Below are 15,290 nucleotides of genomic sequence, written 5' to 3'. Positions count from 1 at the left end.
GTAGAGTTTAGGCTTTTAATACCATGAAATTTTTTTCTGTTCTTCCAAGTTTGTTTTTAGGTATCTTAAAATTAATTGCTATCCATAGCAGAGCACATGAACTTGTTTTGTGTAAAACAGTATGATTTACTTCTTCACTTCTTAAAGAAATACCAGTTGACTGAGTGCCTCCTGGGTATCAGAAGCTGGGCTGGGTGCCCAGGATACAGTGGACACAAGGCAGACACTATCCCTGCTTTCATAGAGCTTACATTCCACTGGGGCAATGGACAAGAAGTAAGCAAACAATGACTGTGTTAAATGCCAAGAAGGATGTAACAGGCCATTGGAGGAATGGATTGAGGGAGAGCTTCCTTTAAATAGATAGCTTCCCTTCCGTTTACAGGATTGTGAAGGGAGTGAAAATGAATCAGAGACCATATTAAGAAAAAGAAGGCACCTGTGCAAAGGACCAAAGGGAGAGAGTTTCACAGGAGAACTGACTTTGATGAGGCCTCAAGACGCCTCCATGGAGTGTTTCAGGACAGAAGTCCGGTGTAGCAGGCACTGTCATGGCTCTGCCCATATCCCTTCAGATTTATTAGCATCTGGTATCTTTCCCTCCCAGTGGCAGCACCTGCATTGCCTTGTTGGGGAGCTGCCTTCGGGATGCCAGAATTCACTTTGCCTGCAAGTCCTGAGAGTTAGAAGCTTTTGGAATGTATATCCCTCAAGGAAACCCTTTCCCAATGACTGATGGGTGTGGAGGTATAAATTCTCCATCTCCCTTGCCCTCAGTGAGGGTCACCTTCCCAGAGATCCTCTGTGGAATTGAGCTGAAGATGTCCTCATTGGGACTTTGCTTGATTTTTCACCTCAGTTGGTTTCCTTCCCTTCCTGGTTCCACTTCCTCATTTCCCTATTGATTTTTCTGGAACTTTTCCACATGAATGACTCTTACATGAATTTTTGTCACTGGAAATGATTCTGGGATACCAAACCCTGGGCAGTTAATAACACAGGAGCATAGTGAGCAAAGAAGGAGGCAGGAGATACGCTCTCAGAGCAGGCAGATCAGGCAAGGTATTGCAGCCCTCAGGGCAAGCATCAGAAAGACATGACCTAACTTTCTTTTAAAAAAGATCGGCCAGGCGCGGTGGCTCACACCTGTAATCCCAGTGCTTTGGGAGGCCTAGGAGGGCAGATCACCCGAGGTGAGGAGTTCAAGACCAGCCTGGCCAACATGGCAAAAACCCCAGCTCTACTAAAAAATACAAAAATTAGCCAGTCTTGGTGGCAGGCATCTGTAATCTGAGGTACTCAGGAGGCTGAGGCAGGGAGAATTGCTTGAACCTGGGCAGCGGAAGTTGCAGTGAGCTGAGATCACGCCACTGCACTCAGCCTGCGGGATGTTGTCTCGGGGAAAAAACAAAAACAAAAACAAAAAGAAAAAAAACAAAACATGGTTTGCCAGAGTGGCATTGACTGGAGAGAGAATTGGTTGGAGATAGGCCAGTTATCTTTCCCTGTGCTGACATCTCTACCAATTTCTTTTTATCTTTTCAAGTAGAAAATGATCTACTTCTTGGCTATGTCTCAAAGATGGTGTGAAGATAAAAAAATGATTTGCATAAACTTCTTAGAGCTCTCTGGAAAAGAAATGCCCAATAAAAGCTGAGATTATTATTGATGAAAATAAAAATAAAAATAGCAATGCAAGCTTATAACCAGCATCTGGAGAATTTTCATACATTAATGGAAAAATTAAGTGTTATATTAAAGACTAGAACAACTGTTTCTAGGTTTCTCTTTTGTTCCTACTATTGCTGCTCCTTTGAGTGTTTATAGAACCAGAATAGCTGATACAAATATTTGTGCCCCAACCTGGTTCTCTCTGGAGTACAGATGAGGGTCTTTTGAAAAATGGCAGTAGTGAAAGCAACATTTCCAGTTTTCTCCTTAGAAGGAGGAGAAAGGATAGCTTATTTTGAAATTAAGCAGCAACAACAACAAACTGTTATGTAAATGGAGATAAAACTGTTGTTGAAAAATATTGGCTTATATTCTAGATAAATACGTACACCCACATAATCCCACACAGGGCAAATAAGTATGTGTGTCTCTGTGTATGTGACGTATGCATGCATGCGTGCTTGGTAGCCTTTATCTGCTCACTGAATACTTTTTCCAACCCAATGTATGGAAAGCGACAGATGGATCAGCAATGGCTGAGAAGCAGTTACACATATCTGGCCAGCATGGTTTTGATTGTGTGTTGGGTTGTCAGCCAGCTACACACCAGAACTATTATTTTAGGCAGCTGGAAGAGAATTATTCAATGTCAGTGGGAAGAGAGAGATGCAGAAAATGAAATAGACACCCTGTGTTTTCAATAAGGCATCAGTGTGTTTGAAGCCACATCTAACTGTCTGAATTCATATGAGAACTTACTAAAAGCAATGCACTCTAGTATTCAGGTTCAATTGTTATTCAATTGTTCTATATCTGAGTTTTCACTATAAAAATCTCATAGCTGAAATAATATGTGATACATGATGGTTTTGGGATTGTATATGTCTTTATCTTCCAATAACCCTGTAAATTCTTCTTATGTCCGTGGTTTTCTGAACCACCCAAAAGGTATAACCTCAGACACAGTAGAAAATGACTGACATCTTGAATGTCAGAAGAACAATTATTTAGGCTTAGCACTTGAAAAGACACATACTCGCCAGGCGCAGTGGCTCATGCCTGTAATCCCAGCACTTTGGAGGCTGAGGGGGTGGATCACCTGAGGTCAGGAGTTAGAGACCAGCCTGGCCAACATGGTGAAACCCTGTCTCTACTAATAACAAAAAATTAGCCAGGTGTGTTGGCACATGCCTGTAATCCCAGCTACTCTGGAGGCTGAGGCAGGAGAATCACTTCACTGGAACCTGTTAGGCAGAGGTTGCCACGAGGCTGAGATTGTACCACTGCACTCCAGCCTGGTGACACAGCGAGACTGTCTCGAAAAAAAAAAAAAAAAAAATATATATATATATATGTATATATACTGAGGTGTGTATATATATATATACACTGAGGTATGTGTGTGTGTGTGTGTGTGTATATATATATATACACCTCAGTGAAACCAGCAAGTCAAAGAGGTCTGTAGGAAAAATGTGAAAATGTTTGCATTTCTACTTCTCCATCACCATTATTCTGATACTTTGTTGTATGTGCTTTAAAATACTTCTGCTTGACAAAAGATGTCAAAATTATCCCAATCTAGTGGAGTCTAGACTCTACCATGACGAGGATATTGTGTTAAGTCACTTGCTTTTTGTTTTTTTTAAATCTCCAAATTGAATAGGTCGACTGCTCAAATCGCCCTTTCTTTCATTTTTTCACTCTCTCTGTCAGAAGAAGAGGGCATTATAGGACTGTATTATTAGGCTAGCTCTTTGCCTTATTTTAGTGTCTTATCCACTGGTCCCTTCATAGGGTTGGGAAATGGTTTTATAAGATGGTAGAAAGAATGGCATAGGTACCTGCAGTATGGCTAACAGTTGCTCACCATGTAGCTTTAGATATCTTAGACCCAGTTGCCAGCTGCGTCTGCCTTAGTCACTCTGATCCTCGTCTTCCTCAGCATCTCCTCTATGAGGTGGGCATCCATGCAATTCACCCCAATTGCTTGTACATTCTTACATTAACTTTTGGGGGATCACTTCTTCTTTTAAATATTTAGTTTAAAAAAATTACACAATATAATGTTTCCACCTTAGAAAAACATGTTTTAGAACACATTAAATGCTTAATAAATATGGTTTGAATGAATGAATGAATTTAAAATAACAAGAAAATATAATACGCAAGAAGAAGAAATTAAGGACTAGTCGTAAACCACCTCTCAGTGATGAAAACTAGCACCTTAGTTATCCTCCTAGATATTTTCTGCAGTTTTAAAAATGAAAATGAGATCATTTGGTCTTTACTGTTTTGTTACATGCTTGCTCCCCTAGATGAACATCCTTCCATAATATGTAGTTTTGTTTGTTTGTTTTTTGAGACAGGGTCTCACTTTGTCACCCAGGCTGAAGTGCAGTGGTGTAAACATGGCTCACTGCAACCTCAACCTCCTGAATTCAAGCAATTCTCCTGCCTCAGCCCCCCAAGTAGCTAGGACTTTAGGCACATATCACGATACCTGGCTAATTTTTTGTATTTTTCTCTAGAGACAGTTTAGCCATCTTGCCTAGGCTGGTCTGGAACTCCTGAACTCAAGTGATCCGCCTGCCTCAGTCTCCCAAAGTGCGGGGACTACAGGCATGAGCCACCACACTCTGCCCATAATACATAGTCTTGTGCATCATACATTTAATGGCTACATAATAATCCATTTTATAGAATATTACCATAAATTATTTAAGTTCCTATTATTTGACGTTGACAATAACAGTGTCACTGTTTGACATTTCTATTGTTTATTTCCAGTTTTTTCCCCTTGTAAATAATAAGGTAATAAACATCCTTGATGTTGTTTAATTTTTGTACACAATTTTAGCTATTTTGTTAGGATAAATTCCCAGAAATGAAGAATTTGGGCCACATAATATGTGTATTTTAATACCTATTGACAAATCATCCAGGGAAGAGTCCCTTTGCCTGATCCCTAAGGTTGATCCATTTGCTACTGGAACTCTAAATCATAATCTACTTCAGAGAGTCTAGGCCCTTAGTTAGGACCTGTGACTTGTACAACAAATTATTATCAGTATGTATTTATTGAATCGAGTAATTTGAATACTCTTCAATTCTTTCTCATGAACTGAATTCCCTTGTGCAACTAAGAAACAAATAAACAGGAATAACCCCATGTTATCTCTGAATCCTTAACTGAAGATCAATTCATTAATCTCGGCCAGTAGTTAGCAAATTATATAGCTCATAGTTCAAATACAACCTATTTTTATATGGCTCACAATGTCAGAAGTATTCTTAAATTTGCAAATAGTTGAAAGGAATCAAAAGATGAATAATATTTCTGAGGTGAAAGTTACATGAAACTTAATTTCAGTGTTCATAAATAAAGTTTTATTGGAATACAGCCAGTCATTTATTTATGTCTTGTCTATTGGTATTTTGCACTAAAATGGCACAGGTAAGTAGTTGTGACAGAGATCATAAAGTCTGCAAAGACTAAGATATCTACTGTTTGGCCCTTTACAGAAAAAGCTTGCTGAACCCTGATCTAGACATTAGCCAATCCAAGCCAAGTAATGCTAAACCCTAGAAAAATGAAATCTGCAATGATTTTGTCACTAAATTAGCACTCTTAGAGAGCTGCAATTATTAGCACTTCCAGTGTGTATGGGTGAGATCTCATCAATTTTCTATTGTCTTTGATTTGACCCCCACTGTCCCATAGGTGAGAAAATCTAACACCTTAAACCCTGGCTCCATCAAATTGTCAGGCAAGGGGTTTTCACTGTAAGCATTGACAATTTCCCAAGTTCACAGTTTTAGCATCATTGATACCAAGTCCTGAGGGCATGCTTTGGCTAGTGTGGCTGAGGAGATGAAGTATGGCTCCCTTATTAACTTGTCAAAGTGTGGTGCAGCTGCATCATTTGCTCACCCATTTGCTTAACTTAAATAAAGGTTGGTGGTTAGGCTTCTGTTGCATTGTGCTCTCCTGCTAATTATCAGCATATTTGTTTTAGAGACAATTAGCCACCTGGTTCATTCTCCCATTGAAGTCAGGTCATCATGAGTTACATCTGCTTTCAGGCCTCCTCAAGTCCAAGACATAATAAAAAGATGATGGCTATGATTATAAAAAGCGTGTGGGGTTGGGCATCAATGGTACAGCATATTGAATTCCCAAGGAGGATTGAGTTGCATCATTGTACTCACAGAAGCTCCTCTCTGCCAGTCACAAAAGAGATTGTGAATGAAGAACTCTTGTGTAGAGCCAGAAAACCTTTAGCAAGTGAGAATAGTATTTACAAAGGTAGACCCTAATAATGGCAAAGCAAAATGAGATGTGATTCCTCCCTGGGGCACTGTGCTGATACAACAGAAAAGTGACAAGTAAGCACGTCTTAGTGCTTGCAGAATTTGCATAAAACTGAAGTTGTTCAGACCTGTGGGTGTTGCCTTTTTAAAAAATGTGCCCGATAATGTGACATAATATTATGCATAGTACACATTTGCTTTTATAACCCCATATGTTCTGGCAAAACTTAGCATTTTGGAGCTAAAACTTTATTATGCTAGGTCCTCACTGACTCACATTGATGATGGAGACACTCTTTGCAGATTTCTGAATTTGGGGAGCTAAGCGTCTATGACATTGCTTGATTAGATGGGATGTTGTGTTCTGAGGATGTTACTTGACCATAGAAAGGGAAATCAGAAGTTTAGTACAATTAATCAAGTATAGTTTTTTGTTTGTTTGCTGTGGAAGGAGTGGAACTGGATTCAATAAAGTGAGAGTGAGTATTAAACAATTCACTTCGATCACTTTACTACTAGTCAAGTGGAGACTTTAATACCAGTCAAGTAGAGTAATAAATAATTCACTTTGCTTACCCTAATACTAGTCAAATGAGGTTCAATGTTGAGCAAAATTTAAGTGTTTGTAGAAGTTACAGTAACAGGTCAACTTGGCACACTCCAAAAACCTTTCACTCTGTGCGCTAAGGTGGAATGTAACAGTGAATGCAAGGTTCAAGCTCAAAATTAACAGGTAGCTTAAGTCCCACAAAAAATTCCAACTTACATAAAACTCAAACCATCCACCAAGCTCTAGAGATTATGGCACTCTCCATAAAGGCACAGTGGATTATTTACGACATATCATCTACCTTGAATCATTAAAGACAACATAAGCAGAAAGCTAAATTGGAGCTCTAAAATTGGGTTTCCCAAAGTGAATCCTGGCAGAATGTTGGTTCTGTGGGATGTTATGTTGAAAATGAGATTCTGTGTCCTCTTAATTTTGGGAAGCAGGGGTTTAGCTAAGTTAACTAAATTAAAAGTTTATGTAGGACTTCTAGGAGCTTTTACTATGCTAATGAGCTTTCTAAAATGCAGCATTTCCCAAATTTATTAGTCCACAGAACCCCTTTTTTCCTGAGCATCTGGCCAGAATAGTGGTTGGACAAAGGTTTGTTGAGAAACTTGCACCAAAGTGTTTGCTCTATCTTAGGGCCTTAGTAAAATTCCAAGTAGATTGGAAGTAGAGTGCAAGTAGATCGTTGTGGGCAGAGGGCTTATAAAGTTGGCTAGGCAGTCTGGCAATAGTTCCAGTTCACCTGCTTATTGTCCTTTCCTTCTCCATATCTTATCAAGGTTTGGGCTATTCTTACTATAGGTCTGATATCTGAGCATAAATAATCCCACTTTACAATTTTTAAAAATTGCTGCCTTGTGGAGACTCAGGCTATAATTTGAAATGGCAAGAAATAATTTAGCTAATTGAATTGAGAAGAAGCCCCACAACTTTTGATCAGCTGCATAAAATCCATTAGTCTGAAGAAAAATTGTGTAGTACAGAAGGTGGACAAATGAGTACGACTGGGTGGGATTGCCCTCATTTACTAATGCAGGAGAAAGTAATTCAGCCTGATTGTACATCACTGTTGACGGCATGTTGAGTCTTACTATTTGAAAATGTTTGCCAGCTATATGATAAAGTGTGGAACATAAATAATATGGATCCAGTTAGAATATAGGCCCACAAAGGTTACTGTTTTACACACATTGATTCATAATACCGGCATTTTAGAGAAAGGAGTCTTGGGACAGCACCTCCATACAAATGCATTTCTGTTGTCTAGGGCTATTTTTGTGTTGTGTTTTTCTGCAGACCGTCACAAGGCTGTTGTAAACTTAATCCTGTTTAGCAATTATGATTTACTTCAATTGGCTCAACTCATTAAGCTGTTTAAACTTAGATTTAAAGAATAATATACACTTTGTTCCTTTACACAACTTTGGGGAGAAAATAAAACATTCAAAATGGGATTCTTGGCAGAGAACAATTGATGTAAGACTCTAAAGCTTACTGTACCTTTAATACATATATTTTTCTTCTTTAAGGACTTTGAGTGAGAACCACAAAGCCTATACTGTTTTTAAGGGAGAGGGTGAATGGCTCCTGATAAAAGCCAATTACAGACTGAATATATGCTATTTTTTTAGACTTGAGAAAATGTATATCTTGAAAAAATGTTTATATAATCATATATCAGCAGCCTCAGGGTTTTAAACCTATTAAAAGCAGCTAAGGAAAGACCAAAAGCACATCATTCATGGAAGCTTGATAGTGCATGAAAGAAAGAGACAAACAGTGGTTTTGTCTCCTTGGCAAGGCATGCTATTGAAGTGCATATAGTTGGAGAAGGCTGATTCTCATGTTGCTAAATGGGTGTAGTTTGGGATTCAGGGTCTGTGTTAGGACATGGCTCTTGGGCAAGATGCTGTCTTTGAACACTTATTCTTCAAGCCTATCACCTTACACCCTGCTGAGCCTCATCTCCTCAGGACATAATTACATAACTTTGCACATGTTGGTAATGGTGGAGTGAGGTATTTAGGAATGACTTGAAGGAAATATATTACATTCATGAATTTTTCAGGTGTGTGTTTTAATCAAAACCAGAAAGTTTCAACATGCTGAACTCAATACACTGCAGAGTACTAGGCAATATGCTGGGGATGACATTTGCATTCACATATGAAGAAGTAAGGGGAAAAACCCCTTAAGTCTCTAAAAGTGCTTGTATTTGTGGGAAATTGCAGGGCAATGAGGAAATTTTCAAGAAAAACAAAATGGAAATAATTTTCTTTCCATGGTAGATGATGTCATTAAATTCGGAACTGTACAACTGGTTAAAATTTCTTTTTGCTTTATTGCTGAGATATTTGCATTAAACTTGATAGTCATTTGTATTTTTGGAATATTGATTGTTATCTTTATTGTATATGATTTTTAGCTTTGTATTTGTGTTTCACACTCCAATTGTATGGTGGTTTTTTTTTTAAAAAAAACTTAACAGACTTTTCAAATATTTTACTTTTAAAAATGTAACTGGCATAGACAAAACCTAAAACCCATGCCCCAAGCAAAAACTGCAAACAAAATCAAAAGATAGCAATCAATGTTCCATGGTAGATGCTTCTGTGTGAACTTTTCGTTATTATGTGGCATTTTCTGACAAGATTTTAAAACTCTAAAAATGCATTGTCTCTGCAGTGAAGACACCTTTGGAGCTGATTATTGTTATTACCCATAACCTTCTCTCCTCACTTTGAACCGAATTTTCCCTCTTTTGGTCCAGTCCGTCTAATTTTAAAGGTAGGTTCAAGTTAATGAAGCACATTTTCCTCCTCCATTTAGTTCTCTGAAAACTTCCATCTCCCACAGAAGTTCTAGCAGTGAAGCAGTTGCTGGCTGGGACTTCAGGGTCCTTGGGCACACTCCCAGCCATCAATCTTGTCATAGACAAATCTGAAAATACCCAGTCCTAGAAAAGGTGGCCTTATTCCACAGTGTCCACACAGCTCTCTATCTATTTATTATATATTATATTATTTTATGTTATATATATTATATATATATAAAAGAAGGCTGTAGGAAGGCAGCGGGAGTGGGAATCATAAGAAATTGGCCAGAGGAAAACCAATGAAACTGAATAATCGGCACTGAGATGCAAAATACCAGATGTTTTAATGTGGGACTTCCAGAGAACAGAGCCAATTCACTATTAAACACCACATTATAAAAGAACTATTTTAAAAATAGAAAAAAATATTAAGGATTATCTAAACTGCCAAATAGCTCACCTTTTGTCCCTGATAAATGTCCAGTACATCTTCTATTTCCAGTTATTTTACAGCATAGTTATCAAAAGTCCTCTGACCTTCACAGAGAACCCTGAGTGAGTTCGTTGGGTCCCCTTACCGTTGAGAGTGATTCTCTGAGGTTCTTGATGTGTATTGTGAGCTTTACCATGAAGCGACTCTCACTGCTGTCTTGTCCAGTGACTTTAAGATCTTCTCCTTTCTTACCTACCAGTTCCTCAGTGGAAGGCCTATCTCTTTGTCAGTTGTGGTGGTCATGGCTTTTCCCCCTGGAGTCTTTACAGTAGCAACCCCCAGAAGGCAGAATCCTGCTCTGGAGTTATATGTCTTTTCTCTTCCCCACCACACCACCCCCAGCATAGTGTGTTTTCCTGTAAAGGGTCTTGAGGCTTTCTGGGAAGTAGCTAGGTAATGAAAGTATAAAATAATGCTGAGGGTCATGTTCAGGCAGCGTGACTTAGAGATTAGAATGCAGACACTGAAACCACATATCCTAGACTTAAATCCTGAGTTGCTATTTGCTAACAATGTAATCCTATCCAAGTCACTTCATCTAGCCAAGCCTTAGTTTCCTTATCTGCCAAATGGGGATAATAAGGGTGACACTCACCCTACTGTTGGGTATGAGTAATAAATTACACTGTGTAAAACATTCAGCACAGTGTCTTGCAGATGTTAAGTACTAAATAAATTTTAGCTGCTATTGTGATCATTGACACTCAGGAATAAGAGAGCAATGTAAGAGTTGCTTTATTGTCCTGAACAAAGGTACAGTCTTCAGTCACATACACGTGTACAGTACACACAATGATTAGGGAGCACTGCAAAGCAATGTACTTGAATGGAAAGCTATGAAAATTAATGTGATTTTAAAGAAAAAGGACATTAGTGTAGAATGGCATAGAGAAAACTTAATTGCAAAACTGAGACTTCAGCTGGGCTGTAGATGACAAGGGGAGTTTAAGAGGTGGACAGGGCAGAAAAGGCCATTCTGGCATCAGGCTTGTGGGAATGAGCATGGAGTACGTGGGGCCCTCGAAAAACTTGGCCAAAAGGACCAGATGTCTTCTGTTGAGGAGTGCGTCATGGTTAACACATAGGAGTTGCTCCAGAGACACTTGTGGATGAAGGAAGGAAGGTGTTTTGGATTTGTAGGATGAGACAAGATGACAGAGGGACTTGAGTGTAAAATGAGGTATTTGAGCCCAGTGTACAGCAAAATGCAAGATGTGAAAGTAACAATTTAGGGATGTTGTTCTAAAGAGGTCAGCATGATAGACTGAAAAAAAAAAAAAAAAAAAGAACCTAGAGGAAGCAAGAACAGTTATGAAGGTACAGTGGTAATGTTTCCAAGAACCAAACCTCTACCGGGGTCTGGCAGTGAGAATAGATAGGGGGAATATCAAGAGGACAAAGGAAAATAGATCTTCCCCCAGTCACTCTCTGTCCCATTATTCTGTTTTATTGCCTTCAAAACACTTCCACAATTTGTAAGTCCTTTGTTGATTTATGTGTTTACTTGTTTACTATCCATCTCCTACTCTGGAATGTAAACTCTAGAGAGAAGAGATTGTACTGCTCCTAGAATATTACCAGACGTGTAAGTTATGTCAGATGAATATAAGACAGGCAGGAAACACTTTTAAGCTATCGGTAGTCATAGGATTGCAAAGGAGACTGACAAAGCAAAGAAATCGGGACAAGCTTATTTGGGATAAAATGATGACAGCATATATGAATCTAGTCATCTTTTCAACTATAATAGTTATTTAGTGCTTAGGTGGAAGCCATGCAGACCAGTTGTTGAAGTCCAGACTCTGACACTGGATGTCATCTGTTTGAGCCCCAGGCTCTACCACTTTCTACCTGTGAATGGTCTTTGGGCAAGTAACTCTCTGAGTCTTAATTTTTCTCATCTGTACTATGGGAATAATATTAAAACCCACACAGACTGATGTGAAAACTGAGATATGAGTGCTAAACTCCTGGTACAGTGGGTGGCACTACTAAGGACTCAATAAATGATAGCTGTTGTTATTACCATGCATTGGGCACTGTCCCAACATGTGTGAGGTGGCAGTGAGACAAGCCAATGGAAATATTCTAGAAGCCATAGGACGTACAGGTCTGGTGTTCAAATATGCTTTTGTTTCATTCCCTGTTGACTTGGATTGCTACTATTGGCCATATAACAGTGGAAGAAAGCAGTCTCCAAATCTATTTCGGACATATCTTCTGCAAGGGACTCACAATAACAAAGAAAATTACTATCAAGAAATATGACTGGCTTCTGTTTGTAAGTTTCTTCCTAAGAATTAAATGTTTCTTCCTGAGGGGTGGGGTTTAGGGAGGGGTAGAGAAAGAAGACCTGATAGTTCTTCTGGAAGGAATAATGAAAGAAGTTAGAAACTGCTTTTCTTTTCCTCTTGTAATTAAAAATAAGGCTAGAAAATAGTTGGCAAAATAATTTTAAAGACAAGTCAAATACTAATTGATGTTTTTTAGCTGATTAGAAAATTCAGATATAGTATTTATATTTCAGGTACCGAGTTATACAAATTCTTCAAAATGGGTGAGTAGCTGTGCAAGACAGCAGGAAAACTGAAAAATAAAGTTCCAAATATCTTGTAGAATAATAAATAACAGTCATTATAACAACCTGGGATAATTTTTTTTTTTTTACTATCAAAAAGATTTTTTTAAGGTATTACTAATATCAAAGAAAAAAGGGAGCTTTACTACCTATGGTAATTCTTGTTCAATGTCTTGCTAATTATTTTTAGAGTAAACTTCAGTAAATAGGGAATGGATTAACTGGAACCATAACAATAGGATGTTGAAACCCAAAAGGAACTTGGAGATAATTTTAATCTTATTATTCTGCAGATAATGAAGCTCAGAGACTGAAAGGGATTTTCTCAGGGCCACATAGCTTCTTGGAAGCAGAGCTTGGACTAGAATCCAAGTTTCTTGATTCCTAACCTGGATTCCTTTCCCCTTCACCAGGTTGGTGGCCTGTGGTAAAGGGGCAAATGTCCAAATAGGGGACACATGACATTTGCCCAAATAGTTGGGCAAATGACCATCAAACTTCCACGATGATTCTCAGGATCTGCGTTTATCCAATCTAGTTTTGTTCATCCTAATTCCAGCGTAGCTCCTGGACATATCCCCGTGAGTAGGCCCAGAATGGGCTCTTTATCTCAGCAGATGATGCCATCATCTACTCTGTTGGCTAAGCAGGAACCTGAGCATCATAATGATTTCTTTCTCCTCCAGGAACCAACCATTCAATAAATCCTGTTGTTTTCCCCCTTTATGTAACCCTTGAATCCTTTGACCTCTCTCCATCTCCACTCCCTCCACTCTAGAAGAAGCCACCTTCATCTCTCACCTGCAATACTGTTGCAGCCTCTCACATGTCCCTCTTCTCTCCTTGTCCTCTCCAGCCTCCCTTCATTGTTATTCATCACGTATCGCGAGAAGGATTACTCTAAAATCAAATCTATTGTTCGTGTCATGGTCTTCATATATGATCCCTACTGCCTTCAAGATAAAATATAAACTCCCTTCACTTGAAAGACAAGATGCTGCAAAAACTGGCCCCTATTATCTTCTCAGCCTCATTTATTCCTTTATTCTCTCCTCAACATGCTGTTTCTTATGCCCAGTTTACGCTCTAACCATTCTAAACTTTGATTTTTTTTTTTTTTGTTCAGATGTACCAAGCTCTCCTATGCCATTCTCTCTGTCTTGGATACTTTCCCCTGTATCTTCACCTGGTTAATTTCTAATTATTATTAGGCCTTTGATTAGATATTACTTCTTCTGAACAGTCTTTCTTGATGACCCAGTCAGGGAGGAGGCAGAATATCTTTTGTTTCCTCGCTGCTTGGAATTCTAGTGAAGAACAGGATCAGGGACATAAAAGAGAATAGGATGCTAGGTTGCATTTCTGTTTATAGTTCTATCAAGTAAGACTGAAATCAATAGGATCTCCTTGTTAGAAAATCCTTACCCTACACTAGTATAATGTGTTTATGTATGTTTAAACTTTTTCATAATAAAGAGTTTAAAAAATTTATTCCTTTGACTTTAATTCCAAAAAGTCAGACAGGAGATGATTTGTTTAAAGGGCAAATGCTTATTTAATTGGTAAATGGGTATTGGTGGGTGTGGGCATGGGTAAAGCGAAACTTTTTAAATGGATAACTTTATATGGATGACTCTTAAGGGTGTTCTGAGTGGCTGAAGGTCAAGTAATATATATGGAGAGGAAGAACTTAACATTAGTTTAAATTGTAATTATTTTCTGTTAAGAAATGGGATAACAATCTTTGTTATCTGGTTATTTTTAGTGCTTATCTGTGTGTATTTTAACAAAGTGAAAACAAAATTAGTATATGATGATATGCATCTTTAACATGCAAATTCATTTTTTTAACAATTATTTTTGAACTTCTGAAAATAAGCTAGAAACACTGTTTAAGTGGATTATTACTACACAAAAATCACATTGTAGACTCAGTTCCCTTAAGAATTTTGTTAAGCTATTTTCTGAACACAGAACAAAGATCTTAATAGTTTTTAGCTGACAGAGGAGTTATCTGGATATTTGACTATGTCATTACTTAAACAAGTTAACCAAATTTATACGTAAATTTACAAGCATGTATTTTACATAGCTTCTATAGTATCTTTTAAGTTTCTTAGCTTTCACAATTTTTTATTTACTACACGGCTAAAATTATTTGCAACCAGCACTGTTTTATTGAATGCAGTGTTTCGCCAGGGCATACACTCTCTTCATATTCTAGCCAAAACATGTTTGTGGAAATAAAGATTCTCTTTTAAGACAGGAGATAAAGTCCAGCTCCATTTGTTTCTTGTGAAGCCAATATGGTTTCTCCTGGCCATTTTGGTTGGAGCCCAAGTATATCTGATTCATAGTTTGGTCTTTTATTCTGGCGATTTACCTCATTTTTCATAATTTACCTACGGCTGTCAAGAACAATCATTATCTTCCCCGAGAGACTAGTAAATACTCTTTTAAGCCAATGGATTTATATGAGGTGGAATCCAATGATTCAGTTCATTTGGGCAGATTCATTAAATACTTCCTAAATACAAGGCATGGTGTAAGGTGTTTTCAGGGATGCAAAGAGAATAATTCTTGACCTGAAGGAATTTGCAGTCAAGTTACAGACCAACAGGGAAAATGTGCACAAACAAACATTTTGTGAGGATATAGTCTACAAGAGACAAAACCTGTCTACTCAACTTATATCAAAGGAACACGTGATTGCACCCAAAACTAACTGTGAGAGGCTTTTTTATAGAGTGACTGGAAATAAATGTTTGTGTTACTACTTTTTATGCTCCATCAGAGAACAGGTACTGTGATAGACATTTTTTATAACTTGCTCCAGAGAAAGCAAGCAACAGAGGTTGCC

This window comes from Macaca thibetana, chromosome 2, assembly GCF_024542745.1.
Source record: "Macaca thibetana thibetana isolate TM-01 chromosome 2, ASM2454274v1, whole genome shotgun sequence".
NCBI lineage: Eukaryota > Metazoa > Chordata > Mammalia > Primates > Cercopithecidae > Macaca > Macaca thibetana.
This window is presented reverse-complemented; position numbering follows the sequence as displayed.